Below are 13,306 nucleotides of genomic sequence, written 5' to 3'. Positions count from 1 at the left end.
AGAGTCTCTCTTACTTCCCACAACGTGACTCAGCGAGTGCAGCCCAGATGGTGCGCTGTGGAGGGCTGCAATGCCTGAGAACGAATGAGAAAGGGAAGGAGATATTTATCAGAAAGGAGGAAACCACAGCCTAGCAGATCCGAGGCTTGTTCTCAATAAAAGAGCCGTCCAATTCACTGGCTAATGAGAACAGTCTTTCCCACTTCCTGGGAAGGTGCGGTTATTTTGGATTCTTAACAGAACAAAATAAAACCACACAGCCACAAAATATTGTGAACAGAAATGTCTCTTCTGAAACGGGGCTGACTGCTTTTTTTACATTCTTACTAACTTAATTCATCAGCCAAAAAAAAAAATATACAGGTTCAAAGCAAAAAGAACTCTTTCTTCCTTTCCCAATATAGGATCTTTGGCTGATGATGTAATAGCTCATCTGCACATGTTATTAGTGCTAACAGCAAAATAAATGAGCAGACATGATGTACAAGAGACAAGCTGCAACAGCAGGACTCTTACTAAGAGCAAGAATGTTCTTCTTTGCGCTGGTACTGAGAAATGTGGATGGTCCCTGAAGAGAAAAACCAAACAAACAAACAAACAGAACAAAAAAAAAAAAAAAAAACCAAAGGAATGGGGAAAAAGTGTTATCAAAGGCATTTTTGGTCCTGCCCATTTTTTCAGGCTTGTCTGCAGTGAAACACATTTCTTCCAAAGTTTCATGAGACAAAATATTGCAAAATGTGCCTGCTTTGCACTCTGCCTGCACGCACGGACCTAGGCTCTAACAGCCTAATGATGTCACGGCATGCTGTGGAGAACCAGTGCCTCAGCCACTCGCTATTTAATGCACCGGAGTTTGAAAACCACATTATACTGAGGTTATCACAGAGCACATTTTACTGTAGAGCTTTACAATCACTCGAAGGTTTTAGGAAAGAATAAAATAATAACATAAACCAGCTGGCCTATTTCTGGGTCAGCACGTTCCTTGCTCCACCTTTCACCTGAACATCCTGTGCCCCTTCTGGAAGTTCCTTAATTAACCCTTACTTTATCTTACAGCTATCAAATGTAAATTAATAGTCATGTGGGGTCATCTTTCCAAGGTTACGCTGCATGGCATCCACCTGCTCCTGCCTGTCAGAATTAAATCTGGAGACTGCTGAGTTGCTCCACAGTCTACGTCATTTGAAGATACAGCTTTTCACCTATACAGCAAAGTGCTGTCTTAATTTGGGCTTTATGATGTGAGCACCAGGAAGGAAAACGAAACAGTTTTTCCCCCTAAGGTAGAAAAAAAGGATGAATATCCATTTTCAGGTTTTATAGCCTTGCTTAACACTCTTTTTTACGGGTTCTGGGTTTGTTTTAAAGCAGCTTTCATTAATAAGCAACAGAATTCCCTTAACTGACCTTAGGCATATGCAGCCTCCCAGATGGGAAGGAAGGGTACTTTAGGCTAAAGAAGCAGGCAGTGTATAGTGTATAAAATGAGGACAATTCTTCTCCCGTCCTCAGGCAGCACAGCTGCGAGTGGTAGCATATAGCGAGTGACCGGCACACAGCATCGCAGCTCTGAGAAAGAAGTTTTACTCCCCCTGAATCACTGCAAATAGCAAACACAGCCATTCAAATGTAAAGCATTTTCAAATACGTTGGTATTAGGCTGTTGGTTCCCTTAGAATAGGTACGCCTTCTGTTTGCTTGGAAAAACCCTGAGGGCTAAATTTGCTGTTTGAAAATAGTACAATTTGAGGCAGCTGCATGTATTTATTAGTGACTTCTTAGCTAGGAACTGTGAAACAGATTGAGTGTTATTATACGGTGGTATATGGAGTAAACTGTCACCTCTCCAGTAGTCGTGAGTCAACAACTGAGGCAAATAAATACTTTAGAGATAATAATTTTAGTAAATATGACATTTCCCAGTACAAATGTTTACCCCTTGGTCCAGGAAAAAAGTGTATTAATTGAAATGAGATTGCTATATATCTTCTCTTTCACTCCATTCAAGTTTTTAAACTTCTTTTTTTTCACCATAAAATATAAAAGAAGACACAAGGAAAATAAAAGAAAACAAAAAGCAGTGTGAACAAGCCTTAAAAGAAATCCTGTAATTTCAAGGAGCTTATGACTGGATTTATCCTTTTTCTTTTCACTTCCAGATCAACTTCTCCGTAAAAAAAAAAAAGCACACAATAACTTGTAAACATTGTCTTGCAGTATTTCCATAAGACCTATCTCCCTAAATATAACAGTTTTATAAGATGAAGCACTAACACAGACTTCTTAAAAGACTTCAAGAATCATCCAGTAAATCTGTGCCAATGGACTACATAAATTAATCTTCCCCAAAGCCCTTGATCTAGTAATTAATAATGCCATCTATCTTGCACAAGTTCATTTTAATAGCTAAATTATTCAGAATAATAATTATTCATCCCAAACTGTTAAATTATCTAAGTACCTGTAAGTTCATGTAAGTTTATAATAATATCCAAAATTAAAAGTATTTCCATTACTTCTACCAGGTGGCATTCTTTGCAAAGGTAACGTTGCTTAAACCTTTTCTATCAAAATAAAAATGTAAGAAAAACATTTGTTAGAAATTGTAAAAACTTGTAAGAAGCACCTCAGTTCATAACTCATGCCAGCCAAACCGCAAAACACTCCAAAACAGCCATTTCTGCACCACAATAGCTTCCTTTTTCCTTCCAACACACAACCTCATAGCGTGGATGCACTCCTTCAGTCACATTGATAACCCTATGTCTCACCCCAGGAAAAATGATCAATATTAAAACAGTTTTGTTTCTGCTGTTCCCTAATAGACCCTGGTTGGAAGTGAAGGTAATGTCCATTAGTAGGTAGATTAGTATGTTTGATGACCAGAAATGGGGAATTCAGTGAATTCATTGAGCCAAAAGACATCTGAGTGCCCGACCTTTCTGCCTTTCCATCGTTTTCTCAAATCCGCTTATTTGGCTGATTTCAGCTACTATATAATTAATTGCTAGTAAATATTTTGTAAATTAAACAAATTTGTTAAAAAGGCTGGTATGCACACATACACTCACTCAGGTGCATACACAAAAATATAGGATAATACATGTTTGTGTTTTGGGTTACACCAGCACCATGTGTAACAGGATCAGGAGAAGATAAACTTCCTTAATCAAGGTACAACAAGAGTTATTTTAAGAAAGGCAGGATGTCTGGAGGGGCCTGGCCTTGCAAATGATGAAGAGATCCTTTCTGCTTGTTTTCTTCATGAAGAGGAGACAAGTTGGCTAGATCATAAAATTATATCCTGTTGAAACCTCAAAGATGGCTAAAAACTCATACCTCAGCTTGCAGTGAGATACTACTGGTAACACTTCTGTGAGGTTGAGTGTGCTGTGTATCTACACCGCTGCCCTTTACTGGGCAGAATCACATCCAGTATGCTCCGTGTGCTGGGCCTTATGCTGCTAACAGCTACCAGGAGATCCCAGCCGATTTAAGTGGGTGTAGCTCCATCAACTCAATGGAGATGTGTTGTTGATGTAATCAGGCACTGTATTCAAGATTTTGGCACATGGACGTCACCCCTGTCCCTATTCTTGCTATGAAATTCCAGTGGATCGTAGTGTTGGGAACAGCATCCTTATTAGACCTCTCTGAGACATCCCATCTGGGTGGTATTTCAGTGGCAGAACCAGCCATGAACTGCCAGAGCAGCTATTGCAATAAAACCGTAATGAAATTGCATTTGATACTTCTTGATGAAATCTTTATTCTGTGCAGTTTAGTCCGCTTTTAAATCATTGCAGCTCTTTGCCCATCTCTGTCCATTACTGCTATTGAGGAGAAAAGGGTAAGGGTTTTGGCCCTACTACTCCAACTAGAAGATCCGAATCCTCATTTCTCTGTTAGGAACTTCTTTCTCTTCTATATAAGCATTTATTGCAATGTCAGCACTGCTCTCTACTTTAAGTAGTTCCTTCCCTCCCTGGCCTTTGTACCCTTGAGGCATTCCTAGAAAGCAATTCATTTTGCTGGGCAAAGTAACATGGTTTTAGTATGTCCTAAAACATCACTAATGTCATGGTAATATTGTTTTCTGCAAGTATTATAATGTGGGTTCATAATACTTGATTATGCGGTACCAGGACAACACCCAGTCTGTAGGAGAGGTCTCACCAGTGCCTTGCAGAGGTGTATATATAGTGGAATTTATCCCCAAGGAGCTACTCCTTATGGAAATCTCTGCTGGAACTGAAACTTTTGATGTATTTCAGTATCCTAAGTGATTTTTTCTCCATTACTACTATAGATGCTTCTGACTTTTTTTTTCTCCGTAATTTTCAACAGATGAACTCCTGTCATATTGGAAGAAACTGCTGTTATTCTTCCCTAAACACATGAGCTTGCACTTTGTAGTGTTAAATCTAATCCTATTTCTATTACCCCATTATTAATCACAGTCATCCCCTTTTTTTCTTGTAGGAATTGCTTCTGTCCTAAACCCATGTCATCAGCAAATTCCATTAGCAAACAAGCACTCTCTGTGACAAGGTCATTAACAAACACATAAGACAGGACCGGAGCCAGAGCTACAATCATGACCTCTTCCCAGTCTGACAGGGACCTTTCCAACACAGCCCACAGTCATCTCCCTGTAGCTGCTTCTTCAGCCCTTTTCTCCAAATGAAATGACTTCTCCTGTGGTCCTGTATCAAAGTCATCAGTGCAGGCAATAAGGACTAGGTACTGCCCTACCTAGCAAAGGTTATCAAAGACAGACATCTAGCTAAGTTTGTCCATGTCTCACACACCGAATTTCATCCCGTTACAACTTGCTTTCATTCCTTTAATTCAATTCTTCCTTCAAAATGCTTTTTAAATTCTTCCATACCCTGAAGTCAGAGTAGCATATTCAGAGTAATCTAGGTGAGGGTAAGGGTGAGATTTAGGAAAGAAAAAGAGTAGAGCTGCCACTGGAGTGAGGTTGCGGCCCCTTTGCAGCCCCACTTCAAAGAGACCTCCAGTGTCTGCTAAGAGTAAGGGCTTCAGCTGTTTTCCAGTGACTTGGTAGAAAAACTGCCTGGACAGATTCATCAAACTGACTTCATGGCTGCAGCTACCATCGTGGTGGTGTTCTCCCCCCTGCACCTGCCCTTTATCTCCTGTAACCCTGCCCAGGTGATAACCACCCGTGGTGGTTGTAATGGGTGCCTCTAGTCGTGATGGTTGCATCCAGGGCTCAAAGGTGGTTTTGGGGAGAGAGATAACAACACCATAGCCAAGGGCTAACTTGAGCAATACGCCCACCTAACCACAATACTGGTATTGTTGTCAATGTGCAAATATGACTATAAGTCAATCATCTTGCCTCCATAAATAGTGAACAGCCCAAGAGACTTCGGAGGTCTCCTGAAGGTCAGTGGGCTGCACACTAGGATCTTCCCTTGAGTAGGGACACCTCTCAACATTACTGCTCCAGGTTGAGTGCAACCTTGTAGCAACAGATCCTCAGTAAGTGGTTTATAGCACACTAAACTGAAATTCTTAGCTAAGTGAGATAAAGAATTGATTGCACATAGATAATCCTTTAGACATAAACCGTAGACCAAGTCTGGAACCAGGATTGGATCCAGCTGCACCTAGACTCCTCTCTGAGAAGGAGTTTAGAAAGCAAGGGGGTCCTTTCTGAACCTTGACTCAACAGGAGGGTCTCCCTGACAGTTCTGTCTGACCCTGTCCTCTATGCAGTACATAACCAAATATACCTTGCCATCAAATCTTGTTAAAACACTATCAAACTTGGTTAAATCATTGCTTTGTATAGATAAATATATCGCTGCTTCTCTCTTACACGCTCCTTCCTCGACACCATCTCTACCACACTGTGACTGGAAAAGTCACTTCTGCCTGCACTGAGGGCAGGGAGCTCATCAGGACTCCTTGTGCCCTTTCTCCCTACCCTTTGGAAGGACTAGCATGACACGGAACCTCCCAAAGCTTTTTCTCAAAACAGTTGTTGATGTAATGAAATCCCAAGTCTCCTTCATGCTGAAGTCTTTGAGTTCCTTTCCCCACTTGATATCAAGGCTTGTTGGTTCAGCAAAAAGAGCTTCTCTGTCGTGCCCTCGCCGCTCACCGATGGCAAACACAGAAACGGTGTCCCCTTTTGTTGGATCAAAGTCATATTGGTGAAAAACTCTGTTATTCAGTAATAACTAAACTGTGTCATTGCTAGTAACGTGTTCTCCAGTTCATAGCTCAGAAGTTGAAGCTTTTAATCATAACTCTCAGGAGACTGTGTCTGCTATCATATTACACAGCTCCTTGTATAATGTAAGGTCAGAGTAGCAGCTCTGTAGTTACGTAGATCACTTTTTCTGTGTGCCGCAGCTGCTCCCAGGACTGTAACAACTACTTCTCATATCCTTTCTCTAGTCCTTCATCCACACACACACACACACACTTAGATTGGTATGTTAGCCCCAAAATTAAAGCACCAAGCTTTACCGAACTGTGGGTCTCGTAAGTGTGATGGTTGCCAGGGCACAGCAAGCTGCAAGCAGTGTCTGAAAAGCTGAATGCCTCCTCTGGTACACCACAGAGTAAAACTTTGGAGTTGTTGCTGGTGTCACCATTACTACTTCCAACAGCAGTAAACCAAAGTAAGTTTAAGAGCAAAGGACCTACGCAGTGTTGCTCACGCTTGCCTGCATGCCCATTTTTCATCTTGTAACCCCTGTCACTAAGACAGCTTTCTTCAATGTGCCTTTGGTTGCTGGTTAGCAATGATTTTTTCCTTTTTCATTCTGGTTTTATACCCCTTTTTGTAATGAGCTTATATGTGTCATGTTTCTCTTTTTATTTCCCACCTTAAAACCAACTTGTCTTTGAAGGGATTCATCAGTGAAATTACTTCATTGCTATCTTCTCTGTGAATGGTTTGTAAAGTATTACCATAAAGTGATTGAGGATAAAAGGTGGAGGTTTTTTAGAAAAGGCAGATGAAAACACGTTTCCCACCATGTCTTTCATGACCAATTATTATTGTTAGATGCACCACTACAATTTACAATAGCATCAGACTGGGACCAGGACCCAGCGGCCCAGGGTGCTACATAAATGTGAAAAGATGGTTCCTGAAACAAAGATTTTAAAGATAAGAAACATGAAACATGTGCAGAAAGATGGAGAATGCAAGGTGTTATAAACTGCCAGCATTAACAGTGGCTTAGATTAACGATAATGGAACCTCTTTAAAAGCTGAGCTAGTTTTCATCATTCATGTCATTTGCTTCCTTTTTATGTTTCGCTCAGCCTGAATGGTGACAGTTTCATTTGTACTTGAGTCAGTTCTGTTGTCAGGCAGCAAACCTACGTTGCACTTCTTGTGTTGTAAATACTTAGAGGGAACATTTTGAAATAAACTATTTAAATAGAATTTGAAAGAAAATCTTGAAAAACCCTTATCTTGAGGAACTGGCTGGATGGTCACACTCAAAGAGTTGTGGTCAACGGCTCCATGTCCAAGTGTTGAGCAGTGACAAGTGGTGTTCTTCAGGGGTCAGTAGTGGGACCGGTGCTGTTTAACATCTTCATTGGTGACATGGACGTTGGGATGGAGTGCACCCTCAGCAAGTTTTCTGGCAACACCAAGCTGTGTGGAGCAGTCAACACGCTGGAGGGGAAGGATGCCATCCAGAGGGACCTGGACAGGCTGGAGGGGTGGGCTTGTGCAAACCTCATGAAGTTCAACAAGGCCAAGTGCAAGGTCCTGTATGTGGGCTGGGGCAATCCCATGTGCAAATACAGGCTGGGTGGAGAATGGATTGAGAGCAGCCCTCAGGAGAAGGACTTGGTGGTGTTAGTTGATGAGAAACTCAACAGGAGCCAGCAATGTGCACTTGCAGCCCAGAAGGCCAACCATATCCTGGGCTGTATCAGAAGAAACATAGCCAGCAGGTCGAGGGAGGTGATTCTTCCCCTCCACTCTGCTCTTGTGAGACCCCACCGGGGAGTACTGCACCCAGCTCTGGAGCCCTCAACATAAGAAGGACGTGACCCTGTTGAAGCAGGTCCAGAGGAGGGCCATGAAGATGATCAGAGGGCTGGAGAACCTCTCCTATGAGGACAAGCTGAGAGAGTGGGGTTTTTAAGCCTGGAGAAGAGAAGACTCCAGGGGCACCTGATAGCAACTACAGGGGGCCTACAAGAAAACTGGAGAGGGACTTTTCACAAGGGTATGTAGTGATAGGATGAGGGGGAATGGCTTCAAACTGGAAGAGGGTAGATTTAGATTAGGTATTAGGAAACAAATTTTCACTCTGAGGGTGGTGGGACACTGGAACAAATTGGCCAGGGAAGCTGTGGATGCCCCATCCCTGGAAGTGTTCAAGGCCAGGCTGGATGGGGCTTTGAGCAACCTGGTCTAGTGGGAGGTGTCCCTGGCCATGGCAGGGGGGTTGGAACCAGATGATCTTTAACGTCCCTTCCAACCTAAACTATTCTATGATTCTATGATATTACAGTCTAAATGTCTAAACTTTGACTCAAAACTGACATGGTGCAATTTCCCTTGGATATTTAACAGATCTATAATGCATGACACCATTCTGCCTTTGCACAAAATACAAGCATATGTCTGAATTCACTCTTATTTTTTATTCATATTCCACCCTACACACAGCTGTCAATTATAAAAGTAAAAATTGTGAAAGGTTATTTTTCTGGAGAACAGCTAGATTTGATTTTTTCTCAAAACTGGAAGACTTAATGCACAGAGAGTAGCACAAGCTGTTAATCCCCACATTTTTTGCTGTCTTGCTGCTTCACACTGAACACAACAGCCAGAAAATAATCCCCATTGTTTTCCAAAGTTCAGTGTAATCACAAGTTGACTTCAGTGATAAATTTGATTTTTCTGCCACTCCAAGCATTAACATCCCCAAAACCATCTTTGAAGAGAGCAAGCACTCCCATAAAATTGCAAGTCATCTTATGCATGATCCAAAACATAACATGGAGATGAAATATCTCTGGAGTCTTGAACTAATGACTTCTTGAAATAGCTCAGGATCCAGAAATTTAGCTGTAATAATCCAGAATTTCTGCTCCTAAAGAGAAAAAAAAAAAAAAAAAGAACTAGATATTATTTAGCAATGACAGAATAGCTCAGAAAAGACCTGAGAAGCCATACTGTTTCTGCCGCAGCAGTAGTGGCTACCCTGGAATTTGGAAATAAAATAATGTTTGTGCAGCAAATATTTACCCCAGGATGTGAACAGGCATCAGGAGGAAAGAGAGGAAAGGAGAAGGCTGACACACAGCTCTGCTCCTTGTCCACTGCAAGAGCAGAGCTGGTAGATCATTTGGGGGATATTGGGAAAAGGGGGAAATATTCTGGTCTCCAATAAACCCACTCAAACTATTTCTTCTAGTACAATAGAAGAACCATATGAGAGTTTTGGCCTCAGCTAAATATCTCCTGTTATTTCCCCTCAATAAAGTTAGAAGCAGTAAAGACAAGAAAGTATTCAGAGCTCCTGTAGTCTTTGCTCAGGAAAACTTTACAGCTGCAGGGGGGCTGATTCAGGGTATCCCAACAAGTAACGTTACCGGAAGCCTGACTGCCAGGGAAGGGCAGTCAGAATAGCTGCCTCCCCGTGACCGCTGCTTACATCCCCTGCATCGAGATTATGGAAATGGTAATACAAGAGCCTGCTACGCTGGCGTTGTGCTCCCTGGGAATTAATCATGGTGTTATTGACGTAGAACAGAAATGGGTTCAAAGCATACGATTCAGATTCAAAATCTAAGTCTCTCACAGTTTGGAGAAGTTCAAATTACTAAATCTGAACTTCTCCGTCTCTGTAGAACTACAGAAGTAATCGCTGCATAATGTCACCAAGGAAGTTAAAAAATGTATGGGTGTTGGATCAAAATATACGTAGCTTAACTTTAATGTAAGTCTTCTTCTTGCCATGCCACATAATCAGACTGTACAAATCGTAATGGAGCACATTTTTGTCTGAATCTGTCCTTGCCTTCAGCCAAGTTTTAGTACAACTTCTTCCCAAAGCTGTAGCTTCAGAGAGAAGATATCTGGAGCAGCACGCTTTGTACAGCTCAGGAATTAAGTTTTGGATGCAGGTTCTTGTGATTATCAAATCCAGTCTCCATACTGTAGGGCATTCAACAAACTGAGTTTGAACTTTTTTCTGACAGTTCAAGAATGCCCACCTGAGTGAATATTTCTACTTTCAAATATAAAGAATGTAGCTGAATATTACAACAATATTCAAGATGATGGACCATAAAAGAGAAGTCAACCTGGACAATAGGAATGCTTTAAAAAATTCCAACAAATCATCATGAAGATGACTTGTGCTACTCCCTTTAAACTTAATTTAAATTTCAGATAAGAAACTGACAATAAAATTGTTGCAGTAATAATACTGACGTAATCCTTGCAAAAAAAAAAAAAAAAAAAAGCAGGGAGTTTTTTCCAAGATTGGCTGTGATCTACCCTAAAAAGAGATTTCAACCTCAGAATGGAGATTTGGTTCCTATGAAAAGCTAGGGAAGTATAATCAGGGTAGCTTTGCTAGACATAGGTGCAGGATGCCACACGTCAGATGTTTATGCTGTTAATCTGCAGTGTGAAATTAGAAAGAGGAGGAGGAAGAGAGAGGAGCTGTCAGACAGCATTGTCAGCTCTCGTCTCTGTAATCCCTTCCCTCTTATTTCCCTCAGAGCTTTAGGCCATGTCTACACACAGAAGTCACATCAGCTTTACTGAAACTGCTATACTTAAGCCAACAACATGCATGTGTGCAAGCATGGTTCAAATTACTCACACAACCTGAAGGGATATGTTAGTCTTAAAACCCACAAAACACTCTTCCCATTTCAACTGGCACCAGATTACAACATTATTTAAACAACAAAAATATCGCAAGACCTCCACCTTGCTGTCCCTGAGACACAGGGCAGCTCATCTTAGCTCTGGTTGACCTCTTTGCTCTTGTCCTGGTTTGAGGAAAAACAGAACCAATTTTGTTCAGTAACTTTACTTCTGAGCTGGGCTTCTTCTAACTACTGAAATTAACAGCATATCATGCAGGCAATTTTTACCCTCTCAGAGTGATAAGACCTATGTCTATAGCTGATGCCCAGGCATGGTATGCAGAAAGGCTCCTGCTTATACTTATTGCTATAACCCCCAGGGCAGCTCACTTCGTTACTTGCCCCATTGGAGGGTCAGAAGCGGAAAAGCATAGTGGGGTCCCACCTGCTGGGAGCAGCGGACAGGACAGGTGACCCAAACCTGACCAACAGGGTATTCCATCCCATCTGCCTCATGCTCAGGATAAAAGCTGAGGGATCAAAGGGTCAGCTCTCTTTCTTCAGTGGCCGACGTCTGAGGAGGGCTCTATCTGTTCGTCTGCCTGTGATCCTGATCCTGAATGCAGATCTGGAATCCCGTTCCCATCCATCACTGAGTCCAGTCTGGGACTTCCCCAGTGCCTGCCAGTGTCATGATTGTCATCCTGGGAGCTTGATACGGTTTTATATATATTTCATTATTTCTTTTTTTTTATTAATTATATTTCATTAAAGTAATTTAGTTCCTTCTAAACTCAAAAGTCTCTTTTTCCCTCCTCTGCCTCTCTCTTTGAAGAGGGGTAGGGGGGAGCATTTGTCACTCACCCGATGGCCAGTCTGGCCTAAACAACGACAGCTCTGTTTGAGCAGCGCAAATCTAAAGGCAAAAAAAAAGCAAGGTAGGAGGGTTCAGGGAAGTTGGATGAACTTAGCCAGCAGACCTGGTACAGCAGACGCTTATTTATTTATAGCACAGTAGTAGTGCACATGCATTCCCTGAAATACAAATCCAGCTTGTGTGAAGCAGGCATGTTTCCAAAGGTGTTTGGAAGAAAAGCAGGACAAGAAATACAGACGTGCTACAGTTGGAGTTTAGCTGCTGTTCAGCTATTTTTCCTTTTACGTAACATATTTCCTAGCTTCACATTTACTTTTTCTTAATAACTATCTTCCTATTTATTAGAGCTTGCAGAAGGAAGGGACCTGGGGAAACAAGGATTGTTTCCTGGTGACTAAAAGTTGGTGCAGAACACAACCATGTTCCTTAGCTGGTGAAAATCACTGTACGGCGTGAACTGGCGTGGAGATACTAGCATGAAAGCTGCTTTCCTTAATTAAGCATGCAGCAAGTTAGATAAAATTTAGATTGGGGTGGGGTGTCCCCAGACAGGCTGGCTCTGGGATCACTGGCGGCAGCGGCCGTCCCCGGGCTGGGATCAGGCTGCGTATTGCTGGTGGCAGGAGGCTGCAACCCCTGCTGCACCCCAGCTGCATTGCTGGTTCTCTCTTATCTTCTCAGGGGTTTTGTCCATGCGTTCAGACATTTCTATACTTAGTGACACTGACCACGTTAGAGATTGGACCACAAGAAATGGTGTGAACGACTTGCAAAACTGCCGGCGGACGTCGGATGGGTGCCATCCGAGGAGAGAGGATGGGGAGGGTACAAATTCCCGATGATTAACTGTGTCGTTTGGCCACACAGAGAACTGGCTGCTGGTCCCACAGACAAAATTCATGTCCTAATTTGCCATCTGCCTTTTGTCCTTCATCTGGACTATTTACGCACAGGGGGTGGCGGACACTGTTACCCTGCACCCCTAATTCTCCCACACTGTTCCACAAACAAAGCTCTCAGAAAGACAGGCATGGTCTTGCCAAAAGCCTTTAAGCAGAGAACGGTGTAGGTCAACCCTGGAGTTTTATACAGATCAGCGGGTGTCTAAAGAGAGCAGAGCGCTGGCCGCAATCAATGGTGACGAGGGTAGTGTGCATTTCCCTGCCGATGGGTCCTGCCAACCACAGACAAGGGGTGACAAGTAACTCACTGAAAACCCATCCAACATCTCCCCCCCTCACCTTTCAGGAAGCAGACAATGGTCTCACAGGACACCACCTAACTAAATAATTTGCTGGTTAATTCTTAGGCACGCTTCAGATGCAAAATAATGAATGTAAAAGATCAATGGGTGAACTATTGATCCTGTCAAAACTCTTTATAGCTAATTATAGCACTGAATGCTAACTGAAGTGGCTACTGGCTACCTACCACTCACAATAAGGTCACTAGCATGTTTGCAAAAAAATCCCAAACACCTCTAAATCTTGCAATGTTATAGTATTTTACCTCATTTATTCCAAAGGCAATGCACTGCACTTGGATTGTTTGGGAAGAGGCAGTGTTTTAAATACAAACTCA

This window comes from Vanellus vanellus (assembly GCF_965231255.1).
Source record: "Vanellus vanellus genome assembly, chromosome: 2".
Classification (NCBI taxonomy): Eukaryota; Metazoa; Chordata; class Aves; order Charadriiformes; family Charadriidae; genus Vanellus; species Vanellus vanellus.
The sequence above is the reverse complement of the archived record's forward strand: the minus strand, read 5'-3'. Positions refer to the sequence as shown.